Source organism: Pleurodeles waltl, chromosome 8 (assembly GCF_031143425.1).
Source record: "Pleurodeles waltl isolate 20211129_DDA chromosome 8, aPleWal1.hap1.20221129, whole genome shotgun sequence".
NCBI lineage: Eukaryota > Metazoa > Chordata > Amphibia > Caudata > Salamandridae > Pleurodeles > Pleurodeles waltl.
Genome location: NC_090447.1, coordinates 591,796,909 through 591,824,838, shown reverse-complemented (window position 1 = coordinate 591,824,838; position 27,930 = coordinate 591,796,909).

The window sequence follows — 27,930 nt, the reverse complement described above, 5'->3', positions numbered from 1 at the left end:
GTGTAGGATGTTAGCTGAGGGCACCTCACACCTTTTCCCTATGTTTCCAAATCCAGATCTGACATGTATCCAAAATGATGAAGGACCACAATAATCCCTAACATTCATAGAACTTCCAAAAACGCATTCCTTACACACTCACCAGACACACATGAGACATATGTCTGGGCCACATTGCTATCATCAATTGACGTGAAGCCAGCACTCATTTTTTGCATCATGTAGTGTTTAGAAAGTCAGTCTAGTTATTGCGTCAACAAAGGTTTCCAATATTTTTAGAAAATCTATACTTCACTGCCAAATGTGACCTACATAGACATGATTGGCTCCTAATTTGTATTGCTGTCTGACAAAAAGGCGGCACCAAATTACATTAAGCAAAAGTATTCTGTAAGTTTGCAGAGCATGTGCTTCCTGACAGCTAGCAATTGTGGTCCTTCACATAGTCCATCAATGACCCTGTATGTTTCCGAAGCATTCCACACAGTCAGCAACTTAGCCGGCAGATATTGTACAAATCATCTGATGTCACTACAGAGCTTTTAATTGTGCACATTTTCATGATTTGTACTCACCAACAGGGCCACCAATCACTATTCCCAGGTGGTCCATCAGATCTTGACCCCTGGTGATGAGGTCAGCCCAGTGGTGCTTTAGCTGGTGGTCATTCCTCTGGCTCCCATACACGCGCTGCAAGTGATGCAGGACCTTTCCCCACCGGATTCGTTGCGCCTCGGTGTGATACGCCTGTATCACCCTGCCCCCTGCCTCGATCATCAGTGGGAGGAAATGGCACACCAGCCATATAAACCCCCCAAGCTCCTCCTCACCTATCCTGCCAAGACGTGGCCTACCCAACATCTTAGCACCAAAAAGGGGAATAGGGGATAAAGAAGGACAAAGGAGAAAAGGGGAAAGTAGAAGTACAAAAAAGTAAACTTAACAACTAAAAGAGCCCAACTATCCCCAAACTAGCACCACCCACAACAGACTCCCACAAACAACAAATACAACACAATACTGGACAATTGTACACAAAACACACTCAGACAGTATACAACAACAATATTTATTTCACAAACTAACAAGTAATGGAGCACACAGGAGACAAAAGCACAATTTCACTGCACAACACTCAGAACACAGCCACACAGTCTAGAAGAATCACAGACTGCAAAGTGAAAGTACACCCACTGTACATAATCTGTAAACAGGATATCCTATTACATTACTTCCTGCGTAAAATGGCCACCGTTTTTATCGTTATGCATCATATTTTTTCACGCATACAGTATGTGCGTCATTTTTTTCGATGCCCAGGAGTAAAAATTAGGCTGCATCCATATATTTGTAAATAGTCTTAACACTTAACCAATTTTCTGGGCATTATGCATCGTTTTTCAGGCATAAGCCTCATTTTTTGACGCTTGTGTGTCATTTTTTGACACGTATGCGTCAAAATTTCAGGGCATTAACTGGTTTTGGGTATTTTTTCCATTTTATTGTAATGTTACATTTGGGACACAACTGAAATAGGCTGATTGCACCCACTTTGGTGTTGATAGTGTATGTTCACATGTGAGACATCATACTGCTGTGGACCATGACCCGCTACCCCCTTAACAGGATTTTCACGCTTCGCTGACGCACTAGATGCCCATATGTGTGGCCTACATATATGTATTGCACAATTTGGGCATGTTTGGCATCAGGAGAGGATAGCAAGGAGACACACATGAGTACAATACCTCAATGCCTATGGCTCAATGTGTGTGCAGTGGCTACTAAAGTATTAGTCGACCCAGTGTGTGTGCGTCACAAGATGCATTATTGCAAATATGCTTGTATGAATGTGAAGTCAATGTGTCCAAACCTTAGATGCAAGACATTGTGGAAATGAGAGAGGACATGTGTTAGTCATACATGTAGCAACATCTGTTGTGTGTACTTCCAAGATTTTGGGTAACGTAGACACCACAAATGACAAAGCATGCACCGGATAGATGGCAGACGCTTGTTCATGTCAATGATCCATAAGTTGGCCACCCCATGTCCTAGAATTTTGGTAACTGCTTCCTAGGCACTTGTTAGTGAACCCACAGTGAGTCAGGCACATCCATAGACGAAGTGAGTACCATGTCATTGGCCCAGACAGCCAAAGGTGAACCACAAATGTAATATGACGCCACAGTTGTGGTCATATGACTGAGCCACAACTATCCAGTGGCAGTGGTGGACCAGCAGGCGAGGCAGCACGTGTCCACATATTTCCAGTGATCAAGTGCACAGAGGTGTTTTGTTCATGTGTGTGGTCCAATGTTGATCCTATATCTTTGTAGTGGTGTATGTTGTCACAGTTAAGTTCAGGTGTCATCATGAGTCAGTGGCAGCTATTCCTGTATCTACTGAGTAACCTTCGGAGATCAATGTGAGTAAAGTGGATGAGGACATGAGAACCTACATGGGGATGATCCCACCGTGTCACTGAAGATGTGTAATGAGACTGTCAACAGGGCAACCTTGGTGTGCTGAGTGAGATAATGTCTCAGGTGTCATGTTCCGGCAGGTGTCATTACAACATTTGTACACAGGTTGGCCTGTGAAGTTCCCACTGCATCTGGAAACATCATAGCCTCTGTATTGATTAATGTAGCAGCTATTCAGCATGCACAGGCCATCAATATGTTGTGAGCAATGTGTTTCAGCGTGTGAACTGTCAGGGTCCTAATATGTGTGGACTTTTCATGCACATTATCAGAGGTAGCTGGTTCTGCTGGAGGCACCATACCCAATCCCTGCATACAGCCCTGGTACACTGTCACACTTTGTTGTTCATGCATACATAAGACCCAGACAAGGGATGGGCCATGATTTTGGTATTCAAAGACAATTTTACTAATATGGTACAATTAAAAAGCAAATGATGCGATACAATGTATTTGGGTATGCATTGATGAAGCACGTGACAAAATACCCTCTGAGGAATGAGAGGTTTGCTAACGCAAGTGTGGTACATATGTTGCCACAAGGAACCTTTAGGGTAACGCACAGACAGGTGCCAGTCAGGCTGACAGGATGCAGGGTCAATCTGGATCCAGCAATTTCACAAGGTACATAATCAATGGTCTGACTAAGACTGGTCGGAGGAAGAACAAGACAGTTGACATGGAAAACTGTGTATCTCCCGTGTTTTTGAAGGTGACACATAAACCCAAGGGCTGTGTTACACAGCTTAATTAGTAGCAGTGCATAACGGTGTATTTGACAAAATTGAAACTTCTATGCTGTTCCAGGCATCAGCAGGGGCAGTGCATGTTCTAATGGGTGGTGTGCATGGAGGTGATCACAGGTGTGTGCTACATCAGTTTCTCACAAGTCCTGTATGCGAGATTTGAATTAAAATGGCCAACAGTACCTTTCACACGGGAAGCAATCTACAGGTGATACCAGGGCTTAGAAACTACAAGCCAGTGTATTAATTGACCTGACGTTCATCCAGTCAGATGTACTATGACAATGGCATAACATAGGAAAGGGTGTAGCACACATGATTAGTATTGTTTGTCTGTGTGTGTAGAGGAGGGAATATTTGGGTACACATATTACTATTCCAAGGACCTCTTCAGACAGATGGGTTGAGACCAGGAGCATGGGTGTGTCAGGAGTTAGGAAATGGGTTGACATGTACATGGAATGTCATGTGCGCAATGCTTGTCATAGGTGTGGCACTTGTGCTGTCTATGTTCTGCTTCTATGGAACTCTAGTCACAGATAGTCCTTGCAAAGATCGGCTCAGTTGGACTTACTGCTGTCAAGGGTCTGGTCATACATTCCTGTTACCAATGCAATAGCACATCAACTGCCTCATGTATGAGGCTTGTTTTCCCCTTATTGAGTGATGGTGTCTTACTTGTGTGCCATATGCTTCGATGAACCATGTTGCCAACATATATGTGTGAAATAGGTGTGGTCCTCTGCTATTGCCCTTCAAAGGTGAAATGTACAGGATATATGTCATGTACAGTGTGTGTGTATGTGACTGTTGTATGATACGCATCACAATTGCTCTTGGATTTTCTGTGTCCTGATCGGTATATCAGCAGTGCTACATGAGGCTACACTCTTATTCTGATAGTTAGAAATAAAGGTGACCAAAAATGAATAGCCAGACCATGATATGGTGATTATTATCGGTGTTTATTTACATTAGTTAATACAGCGGTGATGGTGATTATTTTTAAAATAAATTGTTCACGATATGTTGGCGCCTACGCAATCCAGCAGCCGTGTTTTGTTGTTCCCCTTCATGTTGCAGGCCACCATCCTCCTCTTCCTCCTCTTCAGGCATGTGTGGCTCTGGTTCCAAGAGGGGAATGTTCCTTCTTATGCAAATGTTGTGCAGGATGACACATGTTAGAATGATCTGACAGACCATTTCAGGGGAATATAGGAGGCTACCACCAGTGATGTCGAGGCACCTGAATCTCGACTTGAGGATGCCGAAGGTCCTCTTGACTATGCTGCGTGTCCTCCTATGTGCGTCATTGTAGACGCGCTCTTCTGCAGTGCTTGGGTTGCCAAATGTTGTCATTATCCATGGCTGGATCCCATAACCCTGATCAGCTGACAAAGAAAATCAATGGGATCATGTTGATGTAGCTTGCCCCATTGAAATCACCTTGCATGGCAGTAGTTGTCTTGTGTTGTCTGTGACTCTTTTGTATTATAGTGTTCCTTCTTAGGCTTGTAGGATGTACCATCTGCATTGTGTTGTTTCCTTGGCTGAACAAGTGTTTGGCTGCTGACCGGTTGTCAGCAGTATGTTTTGGGATTTGCAGTACAGTGTGCACTCCCTAGCATTGTGACTTGTGATACAGGTGTCCCTGTGTCTTCACTGGGGTTGAGATGATAGTTCCATACAAAGATTAATTTTGACAGTGTTGTTAACACGTTCACATCAATGTACCCTGGACATCCCATACCTTTAGACTTATGCAATGGATTAATTTGAACATCAGTGCGATGCTTACATTTGGCAAGGTGACAATTAGGCAAACCACTCCAAACGTTGTGATCATTGACGTCTTAACATAAGACTGTACACTAATTTCAGATGTGTGACAGGTTCAGTGCATACCTATGAAACATGGCTAGCGATGCCACGACCTCAGTGTGTTCCTGTCGACATGTTGATGTCGTGGTGTATGTGTTGTGTGTCCTAGAGGGTTGCTGTGCAGTGTGTATATAAGTAGGTTTCTGTACTTACCAACAAGTAGTCCATTGCCATACCGTCCATCCTGGAAGTGCTGATTGATGGTAGAGTGTCGGAAGATGAATGAGTCATGGACACTCCCAGGATATTTTGCCACAATGTTGGTGATCAATCCTTGGTGATCGACAATGGCCTGTGCATTGATAGAATGTGTGTGCTTCCTGGTGCGGTAGAGGTGTTCAGTTGCAGCAGGTGGCACAAGGCATACATGTGTGCAATCAATGGCACCAAGGATGTGTGGGAAGCCACTAATGAGGTAAAACCCCTGTTTTGTCTCCTGCTGCTTCTGCAGTGTGTTTGGGAAGCGGATGTGGCGAGGTGTGAGTCCAATGATGGCATCCAGTACTTTGGGCAAAAAGGCAGAAAAAGATGGCTGCGATATTCCGGCAACCAGGGCACCAGTTGTTTGAAAAGCACCACTTGCCAGCATGTGAAGTACAGCTAGCAGCTTGGTCTCTGTTGGGATGGTGCGGGGTGTCAGCAAGGTGGGTGCCAACTGTGGCTCTATGTTTCGCAGCAGCTGCTGAATGGCCTGCCAGTAAAACCTGTACCTCTGGATGATGTCATGTTCCCTGGGGCCATGAGGGGTTTTCTGGTGCGGAATATCCTCTCCTGCCTTCTGTGCTGCCTTTGGGGTCCCTGCTGGTGTTGTGGAAGCTGCTGTTGTTATTGCTGGGCTCTGCGTCTGCGTGCACGCTGGATGAGAAGCACCTCCATTTCTCCCTTTTGCTGCTCTGCTGCTCTGCTGTTGCTTCTGTGTGTTCTGATTAAATACAGGTGTGTTTGCCCCATTTTAACTCATGCCCTGACCCAGGCATTAATTTTTGACACAAATCGGGCTGTGCGTCATTTTCCGGCTCCGCCTCCCGGCCGTGCAGGATTTTTGCCCGAAAGCATAAATACGACGCACGGTCGTTTAAGTCATTTTTGGGACGGGAATGCCGACCTTGCATATGATTAACGCAAGGCGGGTTGCTGCATCCAGAAAATGCCGCACACAGCAGGATTTTGACGTCCGCGGGCTCGGGCCTCAAATTTTAAATATGGGGAAAGGTTTGCGCTGAATGTGCATCAAACATTTTGATGCACATTCAGCGCAGACAGAGAATAAATATGCCCCCTTGTGTGTTTTTTTCTGCACTACTTGTAGACCACTTTCATTCATCCCACTGCATGGCATTTGCATGGTGTTGGAAGGTGAGTCATTAGTTGTGTGGTCCTGCACAAGTAATGGGTCCACACTCGACGACCACTGGGAACCGAACACCACATTATAGTGCTTGACTCTCATAGGGTAGTGTTGCAGAGCAGTCCAAAGCTTACGCAAGATAGGTCGTGTGGGCTAGTAATCACCATTCTTGAACACACAAGAATAGCACTCAATAAATGATTGTCCAGTCTGTGCCTTTGCTTTTGATAAAGTAAAAGCACATTTATTATGCACACACTACTCAATACTATGCAACAACTTACAAATAAACACAAGTTGATGGAATTACTTTTGGATGACATTGCATAACCATTCTGGTCTCCCCCTGAGGGGGACATAAGACTCAACAACCCACATGGCAAAGCATTTACTTGTATACCAATGCAATATTATATGGTAACTTGACATGAGAGCACCTAAATCTTGCAATAAGTTACATCTACTTTGATGAGAGGTGGCTATCAGTCTCATTGATCAAATAAGCATTAACAAGAACCTGTATAGGCATGTTGGGATATTTTGGGCTGTCAGGATTACTTTCAGATTACTCTTGGCAACAGTGCATAACACCATCCTGCACCCCTAGAAAGTGCTTTGTTATATGACCCTTCGCAGGCCTACTAGGAGTCTCTCTACTCGGACCATATATAGTTAGATTACCTTTAGCAGAGCATGCTATCATACACTAACGCTGTAAAACTAACTGCCATTACAGCCTTTCATGTCTAGAGGACATAGTTCCACAAACAAAGAACAACAGTTCCAACCAGCCTGTGCTTTTCAGTAATTTGTAACCCATGAGGGGTTATAATTCTTTTTTCCCAACCAACCTAGAGCAGGGACATCAATTTGCACTAGAGGGAGGCTGCACTGCTCCTGCAGCTCCCCCTATCCATGGGCACTTGGTCGGTAGTGGTCCCATTTTCCTGGGGCCACCACAAGCTGGCGAGGACCTAAAACCAATCCTGGTGCCCGCAATGCATTGTGGGGTGGGGTGTATATGAAATGAGTGGCTCTCCCACTGCGCCAGGGAGAGCCGCAATGCCGCCAGATTTGCAGTGCTGCCTTGTGAGTGCCGTTCCCACCTGGACCCCCCCACACCAGGTACATCTTCCCTCATTGGGGAGCGGTACAGTGAGCCCAACCCTGTCCCCTCCCGCCAGATCCCTGCACGACCAGTACCTCCTGGTGCTGCTGCGGGAGCCGGACTGCCATTTGGTGTCTGCCCGCTCCTGCTGACGCGTTTTTCAGCTGCGGCCTCCTCTCCTGCATCATTGGGGCCCCAGGATGAGGTTCAGGGGCTCCTCCGGGCAGCTTCACAGGGGGCGCAACAGTGCCCCTGTCTCCATATTCCTTGTGGAGCCCCAAGACATTTTTCATGAGGAATGTGATGGCACTCCCCTGCTTCTTCTGTGGCCGCTAGCCCCCTCCCTCAGCCTGCGGCTACCTTCGCGGGGGATGCAACCGCATCCCTCGGCTTCTCTTCTTTGCTGGGCGCTGGGATTGGGTCCAGGGCCCCTCTTGCATTTTCATGGGGATCTCAAAAACGCTCCCCAACGTGGCCTTCTCTATGCGGCCCCGAGATGGGGTCTGGGGCCCCTTCCAGCACCTTCACGGGGGTGCGACTGTGCCCCCAGCTTTACTTTGGGGTGCAGCCCTGCACATATTCATGGGTCTGCTTTGTTTTGGGGGCCCTGGGATGGGTTCCGGGGCCCCTCGGCTAGTCTTCAAGAAGGGTGCAACGGCACCCCCTGGCTTAGCTTTTTTTGGGTGCAGCCCCTGGGCCATGGCACACCCCGGGGGCAATGACTGGAGCTGCGGTAGAGCCCCACACACTTCACAGCTCTCTCAGAAATAGGTCAAAGGTTGCAGACCTTCTCCTCAGGATATCTCGGGCCCCCAAGGGACTGTTTTAAAGATCTAGGTGTTGTTTCACTCTTCGTAGTGAACCCTGGCTGCAGGAGCACTTTCATTAGGCCTCCTTGCCTAGAAGATCCCCAAATTGCAGGTAGCCAGTCCCACTGACTCCCTGTGCCAGCCTTTCATTTGGGTGCCTTCTTTGTCTTCTGGGCAGCACGCTCTCCTTGGGCCAGCCAAGTCTTTCCTCCAACTGGCCCTGGGGGTAATGGTGCCAGCTTAACTAGCCTGGCATACGTCACGTTGGATGTGGAGTAATTTAAGGGAAGACTCCTGTTGGACCTGGCCCTTTTTGAAGGGTCATCCCCATACTTTTTGCCTCCTTCATCCTAATTTTTCTGACCAGTTTCTTTTGGCTTTGCACTTTACCACTGCTAATCAGTGCTAGAGTGCATATGCTCTCCATGTAAATTGTATGTGTAATTGCCTTTTCCATTATTGACATATTTAATTCACTAGTAAGCCTCTAGTAAAGTGCACTAGAGGTGTCCAGGACCTTTAAATCAAATGCTACTAGTGGGCCTGCAGCACTGATTGTGCCACCCACATGAGTAGCCGGTAAACAGAGCCACTGCAGTTTCTGTGTGTGCAGTTTTTTAACTGCCAATTCAACTCGGCAATTGTACCCACATGCCAGGCCCAAACCTTCCCTTTTTATATATGTAAGGCACCCCTAAGGTAAGCCCTAGGTAGCCCCATGGGCAGGGCACAGTGCATGTTAAAGGTGGGACATGCACTGAGGTGTTTCAAATGGGACCACTGATGTCCCGAGAGCTCATGAGCTTTGAGTGTCGTTCCACCCACATTCATGACACCTGACTCCATCGCAACATTTGTGACCCTGTGGCATGATTGCGACCCCGTGAGGTCACCCTACAGCTTCTTGACTTCACCAGACATTGACCCTGCTGGACGTGTGAGGGACCAACACCTCATACTGGGACCGCCTTACCTTCACTGCTCTGCAGCAAGGACCTGACACCTCTCAGCAACACCTCCGCTCCCCACAGCACCGAAACCAACGCAGCCTCAGATCCAGTAAAGCCTCACTCCCCAACTCCGTGCACCAGCTTGTTTTTTCACTTTTGACTATGGTACGATACCTGATGGTCCATGTGACTCCATGACCGGCACCATTGATGTCCATTGTGGGAAACCACTTGGTCACGATGCTTTGATAACCCAAATTGCAGCACTTGTGCTTCTAGGCACTATGTTCATGTTTAATCTTGCAAAATTCATATCTTTACTTGTGTATGTCAGATTTTTATTGTATTGGTCTTGTTTTATTTAGATAAATAATGGCTATTTTTCTAATCTGGTGTGGTGTCCATTTTGTAGTGTTCTCAATATATTACTGTGGGTGATGGTAAAAATACGTTACACATTGGCTTCAGGATAAGCCTGACTGCTTGTGCCAAGCTACCAAGGAGGTGAGCAGGGGTTCTCCAAGTGCATATCTTCTTTACCCTGACTAGAGGTAGGGTCCCTGCTTGTACAGAGTGCAAACTGACTGACAACCAGAGACCCAATTTCTAACAACTCTGTGCCCCAGTCAGCAGTCAGAGGGTTCTTCTTTTGAGTTGTTCATGACCATGGCTCCCTTCTTCAGTCCCAGTGTCCTTCAGTGAAGCACAGCCAAGAGAGAGAGCCCTCCGCTGTGGAAGGCCTTTTATGTGGGGGCAGAAGTGTCAAGTAGGCCTGCTCCAGATGTGCCACATCACTTCCTTGCCCCTGTCCCCTCCTTCCTGCACAGTCTTCTGGGATAGCTCAAAATGAAGGCATCCAGGAGTTAGTGCCACGTGTCCTCTGAAAGTCTCAGCCCCTCTTCCCTGACATTCTTTCCAGGGCCTCTCCTCCCACTTCCTGGCACAGGCACAAGATAGCACCTGGCTTTTTGATGCAAGGCCCTGCTCAGGCAGCTGGAAAGAGAAGTATTGGACCCAAATTCTGAGCTGAGTCAGTGAAAGATGAGATTCCTGGATGACCCATAAGTTGTGAAATTATGTCTCTGTAGCCTGCTGCACTATTCTTTTCATGCAGGTTACAGTGTACATTGGTGTATCTCTGGTCTCTGTGGACCCTTGGAGACTGGATTTGTGTCCTAGGCCATCCTATCTCATTGATGTTTAATGGAGTGTACCTACAGTAAAAAGACAGCAAGCACACTGTCATTGCAATTGAATGTGGTGTCCCTACAGTGAAATGACAGTCAGCACACTGACTATCCCTCACATGTGTACACCCATCTCATGGGGCCTACTCCAGGTCACTACCCAACATTCATAGTCTCTTCTGCGCTAGGTTGCCGAAGCTCAGTTCTTGGGCTGCGTATGCCAGGAATCCTCCTCACGCAGCCCTCACACATGTGCACATGTGATCACGTGTAACCATCCCAGGGCCTGATACTCTTGCTGCACCACGGAAGCCTTTCCTTAGCAAGGAGCACCGGCAAAACATATGCAGTCAATTTTACTGTGGTGAGTCCCCAACTATGAGGATCCCTCACAGTAAAAGGTCAAAAACTAGGTGAACAAAAAGTGAAAAATCAGGGTGGACCAGATAGTCAGAACTGTCCTCTCACACATGGCATGGGTGTTTTAAGAGTGATGTAAGTTGAACAACTGTCCACATGCATTCTCCTTCTCATCTCTTATCATGTGTGGTGTATCCTGAACCACCCATAGTAAGATGCAACCATCTCCTATTTATGTGATTGTACAGAAAGATGCCCCTTCCGTCACAACAATACTCACCCCTGCAACACAGGCGTCCTAGCAGCCTGGTTGCAAAGGTTCCTGTGTTGCAGGAACAAACATGAGAGGTAGTTGCATCTTATTATGTGTGGTTCATGATACAGTACACATGATAAGAGGTGAGAAGGTGAATGCATGTAGAAAGTTGTAACCCTTGCATTACTGTTACAATACACATGGGTTGGCAAATGGAGTTAACACATTCCCAAACATGTTAATGTGTGAATGCATCAGGTTGCATCACCAACCTCAGGGGTGGCATTGTGATTGAGTAACATATGACTGACATTGTTGTATGCCCTTTGATTCTATTGTTCAATGTGAGTTGAAATTGACAACGGACATTGAAAGTGCCAGACAACATTCCTGATTGTTGATGTTGCAGGATGTGTCTCTTCCTGCACATGTGCATTCATACCTGCAACACAGGCACCAGTACACCATGCTCAGTGTGTGCCAGTGTTGGTGTTAGGCAGCACTTAGTCCCCCATGACCAAGGTTAGTACAGGGATGCATTGCATGTTAGTGACAACTGCACATCCCATCACATTCAAGATGATGCAGCACAGCACAGCACAGCAGGCTGGGCTGCTGTACTGCACTTCATTATTTCATCATGCATGGCTAATAATGGGCTGCATTTCCCAGAGAATGACTGCACACTGCCCTACCAGGGCATACTTTTTATGTTACACTCCAGTGGGGCAGAGTGCCAGTCCATATTTCCTAGGCTAAGAAGGACACCTCGTTTGGCTTTAGATGGCCTGGTATTATGTGCTCCTTTCATACCTCACACTGCATGCATGTAGGTGTTATTCTATGGGTGTTGCTGGGTTTATCCCCCAGAACACATATGTAACCTACCCAACTTCTAAAGCCTTCCCAGATATTCACGTCTAGGAATGCTGCAGTTTCATACACCACCTCAGGGTTTGTGTAGTTGAGACATGGGGGTGAGTGTAACTTTTGTTTGTCCTACTAATGTCATGCTGCATTGTGCATCACACATAGTTAGACAGAGACACCACCTGTGCCTGATGTTGTGAAGTAAGGTCTCCCTTGATGCACAACAGCAATCATTCCCAAATCACAGGCACCCTTACAGCATGGTCCAGGTGTGCCTGTGTAGGTGCATGGCAGCATATTTTGCCCCAGCACAGATTATAATGATAGAAATGTCCCATATGTTGTGTGTACATCACATTAGTGCCCTATCCCAGTGGCGAAGGAAGGTGTATCCCTGCCATTGGATGGCCCATCCTGTGCAACAGGCCTGGTACATGATGGCCTATGAAAGTTACACATGGCCAGATGGTTCAGTCAGTGAAGGGAGTATTGTGATGGTTGTGAAGTGTTCTGTGCATATGGTGGTGGGGTCAGTGCACATTATATGTGTTTGGTATTTCACCATAATTATGCCGCATGCAACCGTTTCACATTCATAGAGTGCCTACTATGTGTCTCCCCCTCTGTCATTAGTTATTAAACACATTTCCCTCTACTGCAACTTACCCTGTGTTTGTTGTTGCTCATTATGTGCCGCATTGTCCTGTCCCTGGACTCCGCTGACCAACTCCCCCGGGATGACCGCTGCCACCATCTTCTCCAACTCATCCAGCTCCTCCTGGGGTGTTGGACTGCCACCTCTGGTCTGCAGTGCTGCCTTTCGGTTGCTGGCCAGTTTCTCTTTTCTTCTGCACTTGCAATCGTGACAGCACTTCTTACAATCAGAGTGCTCTTCACCTCTGCCACACTATTGGCTTTACCAACTATGGACTGTCATATGTCCTCCTCCCTACTTATTGGCACTTTAGAAGTGACAAAAAGGTGGTGTTGGTGCTCTGTCACCTCTGTGATCAGAATTGGATTCTACTCCTGACTGAAGCAACACTTCCTCTTCCTTTTCCACTTCTCCTGGGAGTTTGTCTATCCATCCTGGCTTGTACTTGGCTGATTGGGGACTCTCTGGAGTCTCTCCTGTCCTGGTTTCTCTATTTTTCTACCCTGAGGCTTCTATTTGGTGTTTTTGCTGTTTTTTAAAAATGCTTTTAGGGAAAAGTGGTGCTACCACGATTAGCGTAAAAAAGTGGCACAAATCATTCTAGCAGCACTTTTCCAACACTAGCATCACTTTTTTGACGCTAACCATTTCTTAGCACCATGATGCACCGTTTGGTAAATATGGCACAAGCATGGCGGTAAGAAATGACGTTAGCCAGGGTTACATTTTTTGATGCACAACTGCGCTAGCGCAGTTGTGCACCATTTCTTGTAAATATGGGTGTAAATATGGTAGTGTTTGTGAGGGGAGCAGTTAAAAAATATAATTGTGGAAAGAGTCCAATGATTATTATCACACTTACGAACTTCAGGGCGTGAAGACCATTTACAAATCAAAGTTGTAGTTGCCCATAAAACATTTCATCACACAAACTAGCCCACACTACCGTTTGATTTGATGGCCCTACTAGATTTGATATTTTGCACTTCAAACTGGGCTGTTTTGTACTCTGATATATGTGAGTGCTTTCAGGTTATACATTAATGTTTATATTTATTACAAAAGGAGGAAATGCAGCCTAGTGTCTCTTTCCCAAGAAGTTAAAAGTACATGACAATTTCAGTATTCAGAACTGTAAGTTTATGTCTCTCCTTTGATCGCCTATTCATCTCCTAGCACACATTGAGGAAAACATTCACTGAGCGTTGATCATTGTAGAAGAATGCTTTGTACTGCCCACTTCACTGTTTCAGAACATTATGTGAAGTAATCATTTGACATGGACTCAAATATTTTTTGTCTTAGAAGTAACATGTTACATAACTGACCTGGCCAACACGGAAATCAAGAGATGGACAATAGACCAAGCCTAAGAAAGGTTTTGAGGGCAGTAGAATCTGTACATGTCTAACACTCCCTGACAAGCCAGTGTCTCTAACTTCAGTGCAGCCTTACCTGCTTTTCAGGGTGCCTTACCAAAATGCAATTCCTACAAACAGTTTATATTTCTTTCTTTATGTATTTGAAGTGTTTATATAGCACACTGTCACTGACAGGTATTAAGGCACTTTAGTGAGGACCAAACCTTTTACATGAGCATGTTGAGGTTTACCAAGAAACAAGAGGGGGGAAGCTGGGATGAGTAGGGGAGGGTATAACAGAACAAGTGGGTGCCATCAACATTTAACAAGTGAATATGTCACGTATTCTCTTTAGTATGAAAGTAACAAAACATATGAGGGCAGGGTTGAAGGTGGTCTTCTGTGCAGGTCACTCAGAAGACTGTTTATTCACCACACACATAAGATTAGAAGAGGTTACTCTAAAGGCCTTTCTAGGATATTGTAGCTGTATCTGAGGTCAAGATGTGGTAAGTTCCAAAACTTTGTGCCACTCCAAAAAAAGGATTGTTTAAGTGCTAAAGCTGACTAGAATAGTGGTGTTCATAAAGTTGGGTAAGTCTTGTTTCTAGATGGCATTATCCCTCTAGACAAGGTGAGGGGGTTGGCTAAGTATGTAGGCCTGTTGAAGTGCAAGTCCTTGAAGGAGATGCAGCTAAGCTTGACCTTGATTTATGCCTCCAGTGGTAGCCAATTGCGGTCTCCTAGAATCAGAAATGGATGATCAAATATTTTTTTCTCAGAGATGAGTATGGCAGGGGAATAGGAGATGGCTTTGAGAGGAGCCAATCTTGATGTGAGAATTCCTGGGAATTCCTGCTAGCACGGCTTTGTTTACGGCAACTCTTGAGATGATCAAGGTGTGAGCTCTGATCTTCGATGTTCATAGGAAAAATTATGTTTGATTTTCTTAAGATGGTGAAGGTGGATGTTGGCAAATTGTGGCAAATTGTGGCATTTGCTCACCAGTGGTGACGAATACAGTATGAAGTCCAGTGTAAAGCCAAGCAATTTGACCTTGTTGCTCTGAGCTGAATTGAACCCTAATGAGACTAATTGAGTGTGTAGGGTAATGTAAATTTTGGGGAAGGATTTTCAGAATATTAGGAGGAATTGGCTTTTGGAGGATACATTTTCAGACCGTGCAAGTCCCGCTATCCCTAAATGATTTCTATGCACTTTAGTAGAGTATTTAAGTCTTGTACCAATGATAGTTTTATAGCTGTGTGTCAGCAGCATATTGTCAAACTTCTATGTCAGAGTTGTTTAGAAGCGGCTCAGGTGGTTCCACATAAAGATTAAATAGATTTAGGGACAGAGTGGAGCCTTGCAGTAAGAGAGAGCTAATTGTTCTGTTACAAAGGTGTAATTATCCAATTTAATAGCTGGGACCTGTCCATTAAGAAGGAGTGGAACAAGTTTAGAACTTTCCCTATGAGGCCCATTGTAAGTTCCAGGGTCATGAGTGGGTGATCGCGATCCACCATGTCGAAGGCAGCTGATAGGTCTAAGAGGACCAGAAGGTAAACTTCTTCTTTGTTGAAAATGTGGTACAAGTCATCTTATATTTTGACAGTGGCCAAATTGGTGCATTAGCCTTTCCAGAAGCCAGATTGGATACTGGAAATTAAGTCATCGTTACTTATGTGTTTGTTTAGGTGCAGAGCAGTATATTTTCAACAGATTTTCCTAACCAATGAAGGATACTGACAGGTCTGAAATTTTCAGGATTTCAGGTTCAGCATTCAGTTTCTTGAGTATGGGCAATCTCTGCCCCAGATTTACTAAGTTGGGGAACAAACTTTGGGATATAGATATATTAATTATAGTGAGACAGATCAGAGTGAGAATTATGAAGTTCTATTTGATTATTTTGCCTGATATCACATCTATGAAGTATGGCACAGGTTACATTGCTTTTATTTATTTGTGAGAGATCTTCTGTTTTGAGCTACTGGAATGACTGCCATATCTTGATTGCTTTAGGGTTGAAGCTAGGTGGTGAGGAAAGTTTATTGTCCAGGTCTGCTTTCAGTTTGGCAATTTTTCTCACAAAAATTGTTTGGACGCTGTTACATTTTGTTGTGAAGGGAGCACAATTTTCCCTCTTGTGTGTTGTGTCATCTCTGAAAATACAGAATAAGGTATTTAAGGGGTTCTGTGATAGCATGATTTAATTTGAAAGGTTATTTCTGAGCTTGTAATTTGTATTGTGAACAGTTTTCTGGCTCTTCAGTTTGGACTTAAATGTGCCTGATTTGTTTTTTTCCCATGTTCTTTCTATTTTTTATTTTTTTAATTATTTCTTTTTTGTTCTTTTGTAAGACTTTATTGAACCATGGGTGCATATGGTATCTATGTGGGCATTGGAACTTTGTTAGGTATAAGTTTGGCTGCTGACAAGCTGAATTGTATAGGAAATTGTTAGAATTTGGGTATTTGGTTAGCAGTCAGGTTACCCCCTGTCCAAGCAAGGACCCTCACTCAAGTCAGGGTAAGTCACACACAATCCAAATTATCCTGTGCCTACCCTCTGGTAGCTTGGCACTGAGCAGTCAGGCTTAACTTAGATGGCAATGTGTAAAGTATTTGTTCAATAAGTCATACAATAACACCATATAGCACCACAAAAATACACCACACAGTGTTTAGAAAAATATATAATATTTATCTGATAAGATGTAGGTCAAAACGATTAAAATGTAATAAGTAAATGTTGAGATATCACTGTAAAAGTGATTTAAAGTATCTAAGTCTTTGAAAAACAAATAAATATCTCCTAAAAACAATAAAGGTCTCTTGCAAGCACAAAGTACCTGGTTTGCATTCAAAATCTCCACAAGGGACTGCAGAGGAGGCGATATGTGGAAAACGGGGAGGTGTGCGTCGGTTTTGCCCCTTCGCACACTGACTTGCATAATTTTTTTCCACGCAGGGGAAAGCTTTGCATTGATTTCTGGCGCATGGACTTGGTTCCTCTTTGGGTTGGGGGGTTTTCTGGTGCCCCCGGGATGGTGCGTGGAATCCTGGGATTGCGGAGCGAAGTCAAAAGTGATGCGGCGATCCAGTGGGCGTTGCATTGAAATTTCTCCTGCACAGTAGGCGCTGCGTCGATTCCTCTCTGGAAGTCGGGCTGCGTCGTCCCGGGTGGGCTGTGCGTCGATCCGGTGGGCCGTGCGTCGAAGTTCCGGTCATTACGCAGGCGCTTCGTCGATCTTCTCCTTGCGAAGTAGGGCTGCGTCGTTCCGGTTTGGCATGCAGTGAATTTCTCACTGCGGGGCAGACTGTGCGTTGTTTTTAGCGGGCTGTGCGTCAAATTTTTGTCACACAAGGAGTCCAGTTGCAGGAGTGAAGTCTTTTTGGTCCTGAGACTTAAGGGAACAGGAGGTAAGCTCTATCCAAGCCTTTGGAGAGCACTTCTCAGCAAAGCCAGAGAGCAGCAAGGCAGCAGGGCAGCAGCAAGGGAACAGTTCTCAGAAAAGCAGTCCCAGTGAGTCCTTTGGGCAGCCAGGAAGTTACTCTTGGCAGGTCTGCTCCAGGGATTCTTCACCAGTAGATTTCTTGTCCAGAAGTGTCTGTGAGGTAGAGTGTCTACCCCAAGAAGAGTCTAAAGTCTGTGGTTTTGGGTGCTCTTTGGATACACATTGTAACCTTTGAAGTAGGTTTACTTCAAAGGAAAGTCTCACTTGTTTGTGAAATCCTGCCCTGCCCAGGCAAGGCCTCAGACACACACCAGAGACTTGGAGACTGCATTGTGTGAGGGCAGGCACAGCCCTTTCAGTTGCGTGTGACCACTCCTCCCCTCCCTCCTAGCACAGATGGCTCATCAGAATATGCAGGCTATACCCCAGCCCCCTTTGTGTCACTGTCTGGAGAGAGGTGCAAACAACCCAACTGTCAAACTAACCCAGACAGGGAATCCACAAACAGACAGAGTCACAAAATGGTTCAAGCAAGAAAATGCACACTTTCTAAAAGTGGCATTTTCAAACACACAATCTTAAAACCAACTTTACTAAAAGCTGTAATTTTGAATTGTGAGTTCAGAGGTCTCAAACTCCATATGTCTGTCTGCTCCCAAATGGAATCTACGCTTTAATCATGTTTAAAGGCAGCCCCCAGGTTAACCTAGGAGAGAGATAGGCCTTGCAACAGTGAAAACTGAATTTGGCAGTATTTCATTGTCAGGACATATAAAACACCATAGTATATGTCCTACCTTAACCAAACTCTGTTCCCTTCCCACGGAGCTACCTAGGGCCTACCTTAGGGGTGTCTTACATGTAGGAAAAGAGAAGGGGTAGGCCTGGCAAGTGGGTACACTTGCCAAGTCGAATTTACTGTTTAAAACTGCACACACAGACACTGCAGTGGCAGGTCTCAGACATGATTACAGGGCTACTTAAGTGGGTGGCACAACCAGTGCTGCAGGCCCACTAGTAGCATTTGATTTACAGGCCCTGGGCAACTCTAGTGCACTTTATTAGGGACTTACTAGTAAATCAAATATGCCAATCATGGATAAACCAATTAACAGTACAATTTACACAGAGAGCATGTGCACTTTAGCACTGGTTAGCAGTGGTAAAGTGTTCAGAGTTCAAAAGATAACAAAAACAGGTCAGGAAAAATAGGAGGAAGGAGGCAAAAAGTTTAGGGATGACCCTGCAAAAAGGGCCAGGTCCAACAATCGGTATTACTTGTGGTGGTATGTTATGCCTTTTGGATGTTAGATTCCCCTCCAAGATGGCCGCCACACAACCTTTGAGGTATTGACTCGGAAATCATTAGAGAGTATTTTTCATCTTTTTGGATGTTTCCCCCCAGAAAACTTTTTGGTCTAAATATGGTGCTATTGACAACAAGAAGGCCTCCTTTTTCTTGAAAATGATATTATATTCCTTGAGAATACAGATTTTGGGATATAATATACGTTTTTATTTCCAATTAGGTTCTAATACTGAGCTCATTCAACGTTTTGCTCACAAATAATGAATACTTCTTGGATATGGCTTACTTATTGGAATTGAATCAAAGGGTATGTGTTATTTCATATAGAGATGTACATGATTGTCTGTGCACCAATTATGGATTCTTTTGTAACTATCTCATTCTTTTGCTAAAAATAGTTTGTCAGTTTATTGGCTAATATTATTTGGTGTAAACTATCTCTTTTGAAAATATGGTTTGGCAAAATTAAAACATTGTGTGTGGATGTATTGTATAGTAACACGTTTGCTCATGCTGAAAAATGGTGTTAGGTATAGGGAGTTTTCTGTATATATATTTTTAGAATTGTTATTTATCTTGTTTGTATTTATTCTTATAGTTTATAGACATGTTTGTTTATCTGTGTTTCCCTTGTCTTTTTTGTATTTTAATAGGCATTGTGCAAATTATTTATGTGTTTTCTTAATTGTTTGTATTTATAAACTTTGGAGTTATTGTACATATATTTATGTTTGTTTTGTAAAAAATGTATATTTATTATATTGCAGCCCTGAAGAAGTCCTGTTATATCAATATTTGTCTATTTCAAAAAAGAGAAAGAAGAATAAAACGAAGATTTAAAATGTACTGATATTAGGAACTGGACTTCTTGACTTATTTTTGGTGGTCCACCATTAGCAAATTATTTGTTTACAGTTCCTTCTTGGATTGCACCTTGGCAGCAGGTGTTGGAACTAGTGCACACACTAATAATTTGATGATTATTATTGAGTCTTTAATAAATGTTGGGTGATAGGAGGTAGGTGCGTGACAAAATAGCCTTCTGCTCTGTGTTTTGTACAATATTAGTGTATTAGGGCTTTTTTGCACTACCCTACTATTCTCATTAGTCCTTCTTTTTGACACTTTATTCAAATATGTCTCGATTTAAAGATAAACTAGAGGAGATGGCAAGGGATCTTTTTTCCAATCATGGAACACATAATTTGATTGACACAAAGGGTCAAGGCCAGCAGGGCCTAAAGGATAAATTCAAGAAATTTGAAATACTTAAAAAAACAGGAGATGGCCATGTCGCGTAGGCTCTCTTTATCCTAATGAGACTACTGGATTTTGAGCGGCAAGATCATTCACAGTGTGGGGGACTAATCTGACCCACGGTGGAGGACCCTTGTCACTCTAAATCTGAGTTTTGATCCGGCTAACTAGCAGTGCCTCATCTCTCCCAAATGGAAGAGAAAATTGAGCAGCCGAGCGCATGACATCTTAGCATTTCCCAGGGAAGTCGTGGTCACTCAGGTCACAACCGGTTCTCTCACACACAGTGCGGTCTCATATATAAATGACAGAGGCAGTTTAAGTTTTAAAGATTGGTTTAATAAAACAACTGCGTTTTAGATAGCAAAGCGTGAGCTGCAATAACCAGAACTACACAACACAGTAGGATTAAAATAGTAATGATGAGAGTGAAGCACAAGAATAAGGCTATCATAGTGCCGCTAGATTATGTTCTCTCTAAGTTATATTTTGAGCACAGCATGTAAAGCTCTAAACCTGCCTTTCAGGTTCCCCCGGGAGGACATCAACCCTCATACCTGAGCAAAGGCCTGTAATCTGCATCAGCATCTGCAACGGGCAGTCAGCATCTAGTTGTAGGTTCCTGGCCGGATTCTCCCTCTGACGTTTACTAGGACTAGGAAGTGCTTTTATAACTAACACGCAGATGTTCTAAGAAAATGTCCCTACGTAAGGATGTGTATTTTCTACGAATACTGAAGACTAAACTTCTACCACGTTTACCGTCAAGGTACCAGACTGTAGCCTTGACTGAAGCACAGGGCGATCAAGAATGCATTATTTGAGAACACAGTGCTGAACTAAGCTAACCAGTGTGATAGAAGGAAATTAAAACAAGACCGTAAAACCAGTTATTGTAAAATAACAGTGCAAGGCTGCATAAAATGTATCTAGGACAAAGTGCACAGTGGCCTAGTATGTTAAACTAACGCGCATGAAGCTATATTAAAAATGGCTACACTACACCCTCCCCTTGTCAGTAGAAAGTGTTTTAAGCCGAAGCTAAAATGCCCTAAGCTAAAATATATTTAAAACCCTATTCAACTTTAACAAGTTAAGAGGACACACACGCATACTAATTTGCAATTTTAAAATGAGCATGTGGCCAAATGCCGAATTCAAAGGAAAATGTCAATTTAGGATCGTTCCAAATCAAGCATTAGTCATGGAAAGCAGGAGATTCTCCACCTCGGCAGATGACAAAACGGGTAAATACACGCCTAAAACTACCAAGGAGCAGGTGTGTTCCAGAGCCCCAGTGTCAACCAAGGCGGCATCCCATGCAGTGCCTATGAACGAGTTAATATTGACCTCCTCCAGGAAGGGTAGATCGTAATCAACTTCTCTGAGCAAACGCAGCCGCAGCGCGCACGTCTGGTAATGAACCCTCATCGAGAACATCAACAGATCAGCTTCAATCACTGAGGGGCGTTGCTGTGAGAGACACACGTCCAGTGCATGTTCAAAAGAGCACCAACGGCACCAAAACACGGGCTGCACACAATCCAAAACCGGCCTGAATGACAGAGACCAGTCCCACTCCAAATGTTCCAGGAGTGTTGCTCCAAAGTGCTCCATCATGCGTTCACGACACAGCTGCGCTGCTGGGATCGCCCTCATTTGTCCCAGCCATTGCAGAAAAACAACAGCAACAGCAAAGTGCCGGCTAATAAAGCCAAAGTTATCGGAAATCCACCAAAAATGCTTCCGAATATTGAATGAATAGCCGAAGAAATTAAACCGAAAATGGAGGAAAAGGTGTGAACAAAACCAATACCAACAGCTTTGAAAAAATGTGCTAATCCAGCCGTGCTGGACACATTAAATATATGTCCCATGAGTTCACCAAAGTGTCTCGGAAAGTTTGTATTTAACAGGGACTGTATTTCCGTCGATGACCTTGCCACCTGAAGTGCGTAGGTCTCGCATGCAGATGTAAGGGCCACATGCTTCTGAAACAATAAAGCCTTCAGTCTTCTTAACTTGTCAAAATTCATCTTGGAAGTAGCAATGTGAGGCCAAATATCTGCTACCTCCCTAATTTTAGTGGGGGGAAACAACACGCTCCCGCAGCATGTAACAACCTTGGTGACCGAAACAACGTAAACTATTCCGGCCCGCATGCCACAAAAGTCTTCACTATTGAGGAGGACGTAGCTGCCGTTTGAAAGCACCTGGAACGTGCGTTTAATCAAGGGGACTGGAACTCCCTTCAGATAGCAAGCCAAGTTTGCAACCAAGGCATTACACGCCCCATGCAAGGACAGCTGCTTACAAATCATCGAATGGCTGACTGAAGTCTCACATTCACTGCCGCTAAGAAAGACCTCTTTCATGCCATTGAGGCATTTGTACGAGAAGGGAAGCTCCCACACCTCATGGATGTAACTATCTCCCAACTTTTCATATCTGCCTACCGGAACATGTTTCAAACAAGAAGTGAATTGTAACGTAGAAATAGGCAGATTAATAACCCTGTGTATAAACCACTCAGCTGAGGGAATCTCGGCCACGGTAAAAGGCAATCTTCCTATCTTTTCGATGTTGAGCATAACATAAGTCGCCTCCTTCTTAGCCATTAGTTGTTGTTGTTGTGTTAAATTAAAGGAAAAAAATATTTCCCTGGCACTGATGTGCTGCCACGGAACGCGACCCGCCTTCAATGTCTGAAGCGTCCAACCCAACTGCATAATGAACCTGGTCTGACTCTGTCCATGATATAAAGAAGACATATCAGATCGTATAATGTCTATAGCAGAAGAAACAATGTTGTTAATTGTATATGTCTGGTCGGACAGGGTGTGAATCCCATTATCCACAACGGCTAATGCCTTTTTCAGATTTTCCTGATCTATCTGCCTTAACCGGGCTGCAGCCTCTTGTTGAGAAAGTTTCCATATTTCATTGTATACCTCATACAAGAAATGCTTCCTACGTGGTATCTTTGGGCCTGACAAAAAATCTTGTAGGCCAGTGTTATTAGACAGGAGAATGAGATGTGTCTTAACTGCATCTAGTGAGGATGATTTTAGCCACTTTGGGGGTCATTACAACCCTGGCGGTAAAATCCACAGTATTATGACCGCGGGATATAATCCGCCAGGGCAGAGCTGCTAGCAGGGGAGTCAGGAAAAGGCTGAGGGTACGGGGAGTCATGGGGCCCCCTGCCATGGCCCCGTGCAGCTTTTCACTGTCTGCACAGCAGACAGTGAAAAGCAGGACGGGTGCAACTGCACCCGTTGCACGGCCGCAACACCGCCGGCTCCATTTGGATCCGGCTCCTGTGTTGTGGCCAAGATCCCCGCTGGGTTTCCGCCCGCCGGCCCAGTGGGGATCTCCTAATGGCCACGGCGGCAGTCCGCGCCGCCCGCCAAGGTCGTAATGAGGGCCTATATGTTGTAATTATTTCAGCATGTTCTGGTGATATATAGCCAGGGTCTGACCTACTCGTTTGGAAACCCCCTGAGGAGTTGACAAAACGTTGATGACACCCGTTGGTATCTATTGGCCACAATAATCACCCGCCTGGACGTGTCAGTGAAGTGTTAAATGTACCATTCTGGACCCATTCATTAAGCTCACTAAAAGTTGCATTTGTGTACTTTTGCCAGTTATTAAATTTTGCAGGGGCAGGTATACTGGGCATGTTTAATTCTCTAATTGTAGCTAAGCCTAAGCAACTGGTCTGTTGTACTGTTTCATTAAAAAAAAAAATTTGAACGGGGATGAGACATGCTCTAAACAATGTTTCTCTACCCTTGGTCTGCCAATTTTTTGTTCCCCAAACACTTTTCAAAGCAACATTTTTTTACCAATATTCATAACCATCAATTGATAACCAGGAAACAAAGGAGTCCGAATATATAAATTTCGTGTTGGTCAACAACATTTGTTTATCCCTAGTCGGGGTTATCTTAAAATAATATGACTCAGCATTTTTTTGATGATGCCAGGAAAAATACGCAAATTTTTCAAAATACGTTTTTGAACTCCCTTGCGGGGGAGTTGGGCAATGTTCCCATTGCGTATAATCAGATATCATTTTTGGACTTCTCGCTTTATGTATGAAGTTGTGCCTATAATCAGATATCATTTTTGGACTGCTCGCTTTATGTATGAAGTGGTGCCTATAATCAGATATCATTTTTGGACTGCACGCTTTATGTATGAAGTGGTGCCCATAATAATTATAGCAACCCATGTCACCATAATTGTCTTTAACTGGTAAACATCCTCATTTTCATAGACAGTATAATATTGCAATTCTGTAAACATTGATTCAACTGTTTTCACATCCCAATCATCACATACAATGCCTGGTATAACTACATCATTCATGGATAAATTTAACACATATGGTATTTGAATTATTTCAGTGGGACCGTATACATCAAACATTACTTTATCCCACACAATCCCATCTGGAATTGGCACTGCAGAAATGTTCACAAGGACAAGTCTCTTCGAACCTTATGTGATGAAAAATGTGGTTTCAATACCTCCTCCACCTGTTCAACCGCTGATCTCTCGGGAAGAAAATGATCGTGTATTAACAGAAAAAAGGTAATGACAAACGCAATCCAAAGAAAAAAGGCTAGGACTGTCAAGAAAAGCCACAGATAGTTCCATGGGAAAATGAAATACGTATCTTTAAGCCAATGTATCAGCTTACATGGACATGACAGGTCAGCAGTCGAAGAGGCAAACGAGTCCGATAGACCATCGTTGTTGTCGGCAAAGTAACCACAGGCAGTTCGTGCAATTGGCGTTGCCGTAGTCAATGGAGGAGTTGGTGTTTCCCTTAGTGGTACACTGTAGACAGCACCATCCGTCACAATTGTAGTTATGGTTACTTGATCAAATGTTGCTCGTTGTTAGTGGAACTAATGCAAGATCATCATCATCCACCCTCCTCAAGCTCGGAGAGGCATCAGTGTTGGTATAAACAACTTGAAGCAGAACTTCTTCTCCAGAAGTGAGAGGGATTCGGGAACTACTGGGCGTTCCTCTTGGTCGGCTCTGTAGAATCGGCCACTTGTTGTAACTTGACATTGTCAATAGAAACAAAGCAATTTTCTTTGGCACCTGGCAACGGTGGTAGAATTACAGTTCTGGTTCCGTGTATCCACAACACAGGGACTGGTGCTCGATAAGAAGGGCCACATTCTTTTTTCACTGTGACCTTTTCACGCACAAGATCCCCAACTCTTGGAATCCAGCCGGTAGGTGTTACTGGCACATCCTTAATTCCTGTGGAGGCAGCACTTTTAGAAGAGTTATCTTCACGGAACTGCTGTAATTCCTGTAAAACAGTGACACAATCATTTATGTCAAAAGGTGTTTCCGCCGCCTCCACACCAGGACCATCAAGATCCGGATCAGACATTTGTGTTCCAAGCAGGCACTCATATGAAGTACGACCCCCCCAGGGACCTTCTAGGCAGGTTATTTAGTGCTCTCTGAACTCCATACAGGTGGGTTAGCCAACTACGACCTGTACCTAAGACTCTGGCTGTTAAGGATTGCTTTAAATCACGGTTTAATCGCTCCACGACAGAATTTCCCTCGGGATGAAATGGAGACGTGTACTGGAGCTGGACCCCCAACGAAGCCATGGTGTCCCTGAATGCCCTTGAGGCAAAAGCAGGGCTCTGGTCCGAATGGAATGCCGCGACTGCCTATGTACCTAAAAAGACTCGCAAATCTTTAATAACAGTCCGAGCGTCAGCCGAGCGTTGTGGCCACACCCACACAAATCTGGAGCAAGAATCAACAGCGACTAGTATATATTTGTATGCACTATCCGGTGTTAATGGACCGCAATGATCCAAGTACACACATTGTAATGGTCTATTTGAGATTAAGAGGGGTGTCTGCGGCGGGTGCTTAGCTGTGGAAACTTTAATTTGTTGACAGATGTCACAACAAAGGACATACTGCTTAGTCTCCTTATAGAGAGCAGGACACTAATAACGGGCCTGCAAGAGTGAAATTGTAGCAGCCACGCCAGCATGTGCAGATGCCACCCCCTCATGCGCTGCTTTAATCAATTGTGGTCTTACATCTTTATTGGGGATATCGCGTACGCCTACGCCTGGAATGTTAACTTCAACGTTCAGCATACTTCCCATCAAGTATTGATATTTATTAGGAAATCCTTCAGGATAAGGCGTACCATCAACCGTAGCTTTTATGGTAGCCATAATGTCTGCGTCTGGTTTGGAACTCGAACGAGTCACTGCAGCTACAGTGGCAACTGCCACTGCTGACTTTGCGGCTTCATCAGCCAAAGTGTTTCCAGCAACGTGTATCCCAACGCGCTGGTGTTCAAGTGTATGCACAACATGGAATTTGGGTAGCATCTCTTTCAGGTCTGCTACCTTGCCCCACAGTATAAAGTACAAGAGGCACTCATTATAACATGAAAAATAATAGTACTCATGAGTCAGTATACATAGGCAATGTTTTGTCATATTTTTCTGAAAATTAATAGGATTATTTCCAACATAATCCGCAATTACAGTATCACTGTCCAAATCCAAATAGTAGAATTAATTGATCTGTTGTTCCAAGATTGCTATGATCCAAAGTCCAAGTCCAGATTTCTCTAATCAAAGTTCAATCATATTCTTCAAAAGATGATATAGCTTATTATTTAAACTTTAGCAGCCGCATCCAAATTGACAGCCAGTCCAGATTTTCTCAACTCAAGGTTCAATCATATTCTTCAAAGGATGATATAGCTTATTATTTAAATTTTAGCAGCCGCATCCAAATTGATAGCCAACACGTGTTTCGTCCGGGAGTTTCCCAATGACTTCATCAGGGCTGTAAATTATATAGGTACCTATTATTATATGTGTATCCATATTTCCTAATTGAAAAGGAGAGACCTCCACCATTGTATGGACATGAAAAAATATATGAGAAAATGTAAAAAAGGGGTGAAGAAAATATATGAAAGGAATATAAAAATTAATGGAAAAGTTGTGGAATAAAATGTGAACACAATGGTGGGATGCAGACATATGTTAGTTCTCAGTGCACCTTAATTCCCAAAATGTGAGAATATCATACCCTTAGGTATCAAACATCATATATTATTATTAGATACTATGTCACCCATTCTTGAGTGAAAGGTGAACATGGTGTTAGGATATAAGAATTAGTGAATAAGTATCAAAAAAATGAAACTTACTTAAATCCCTCTTATTTACTAAATATGAGCTGACCCCATACCCTAGTGATGTCCCTTGCTACTAAAAAACACGTGCAAATGAGCCATGCTCTTACCTAAACATATATGTAGAGGCGTCCTATATCATAAGTATTCCTTACAAGCGAATCCCAGAATAATTCCGTTTAGCAACTTATCTGCTATGTAAAAAAAAAAATATATAACTATCAAACACGTCCAACCAAACCAATATCAAGAAACAAATCAGAACCATAGTGAACCCTAAAATCCCATATTTATCTAATCAGAGTTCTTATCAAAATTAACATGCCCTATTAAATAAATTCCTCCAATATAAATAAAATAGGCCAAGTATATAAGTATATCGTAATCATATCTCTCTCCTAAGTCCCTTTTTAAAAAAAAACAAAAAAACATTACTACTATGTCCTATCCTGAAATCTTGAATAAACGTATACCTAAAGATTGTAGCTTACCTGATATCAGTTATATCAATCCACCTTCCAATGAGTCAAAATGTGAAGCGCGAGTACCTTGCCCCACAGTAGTCTGTGTTTTATGGTGTTGCCTTTCAAATCTCTGAACCCATTCAAGCGCCAGTAATTCAGGTATTCATTATAAGACTGGACGCAATAATATGAATCACAAA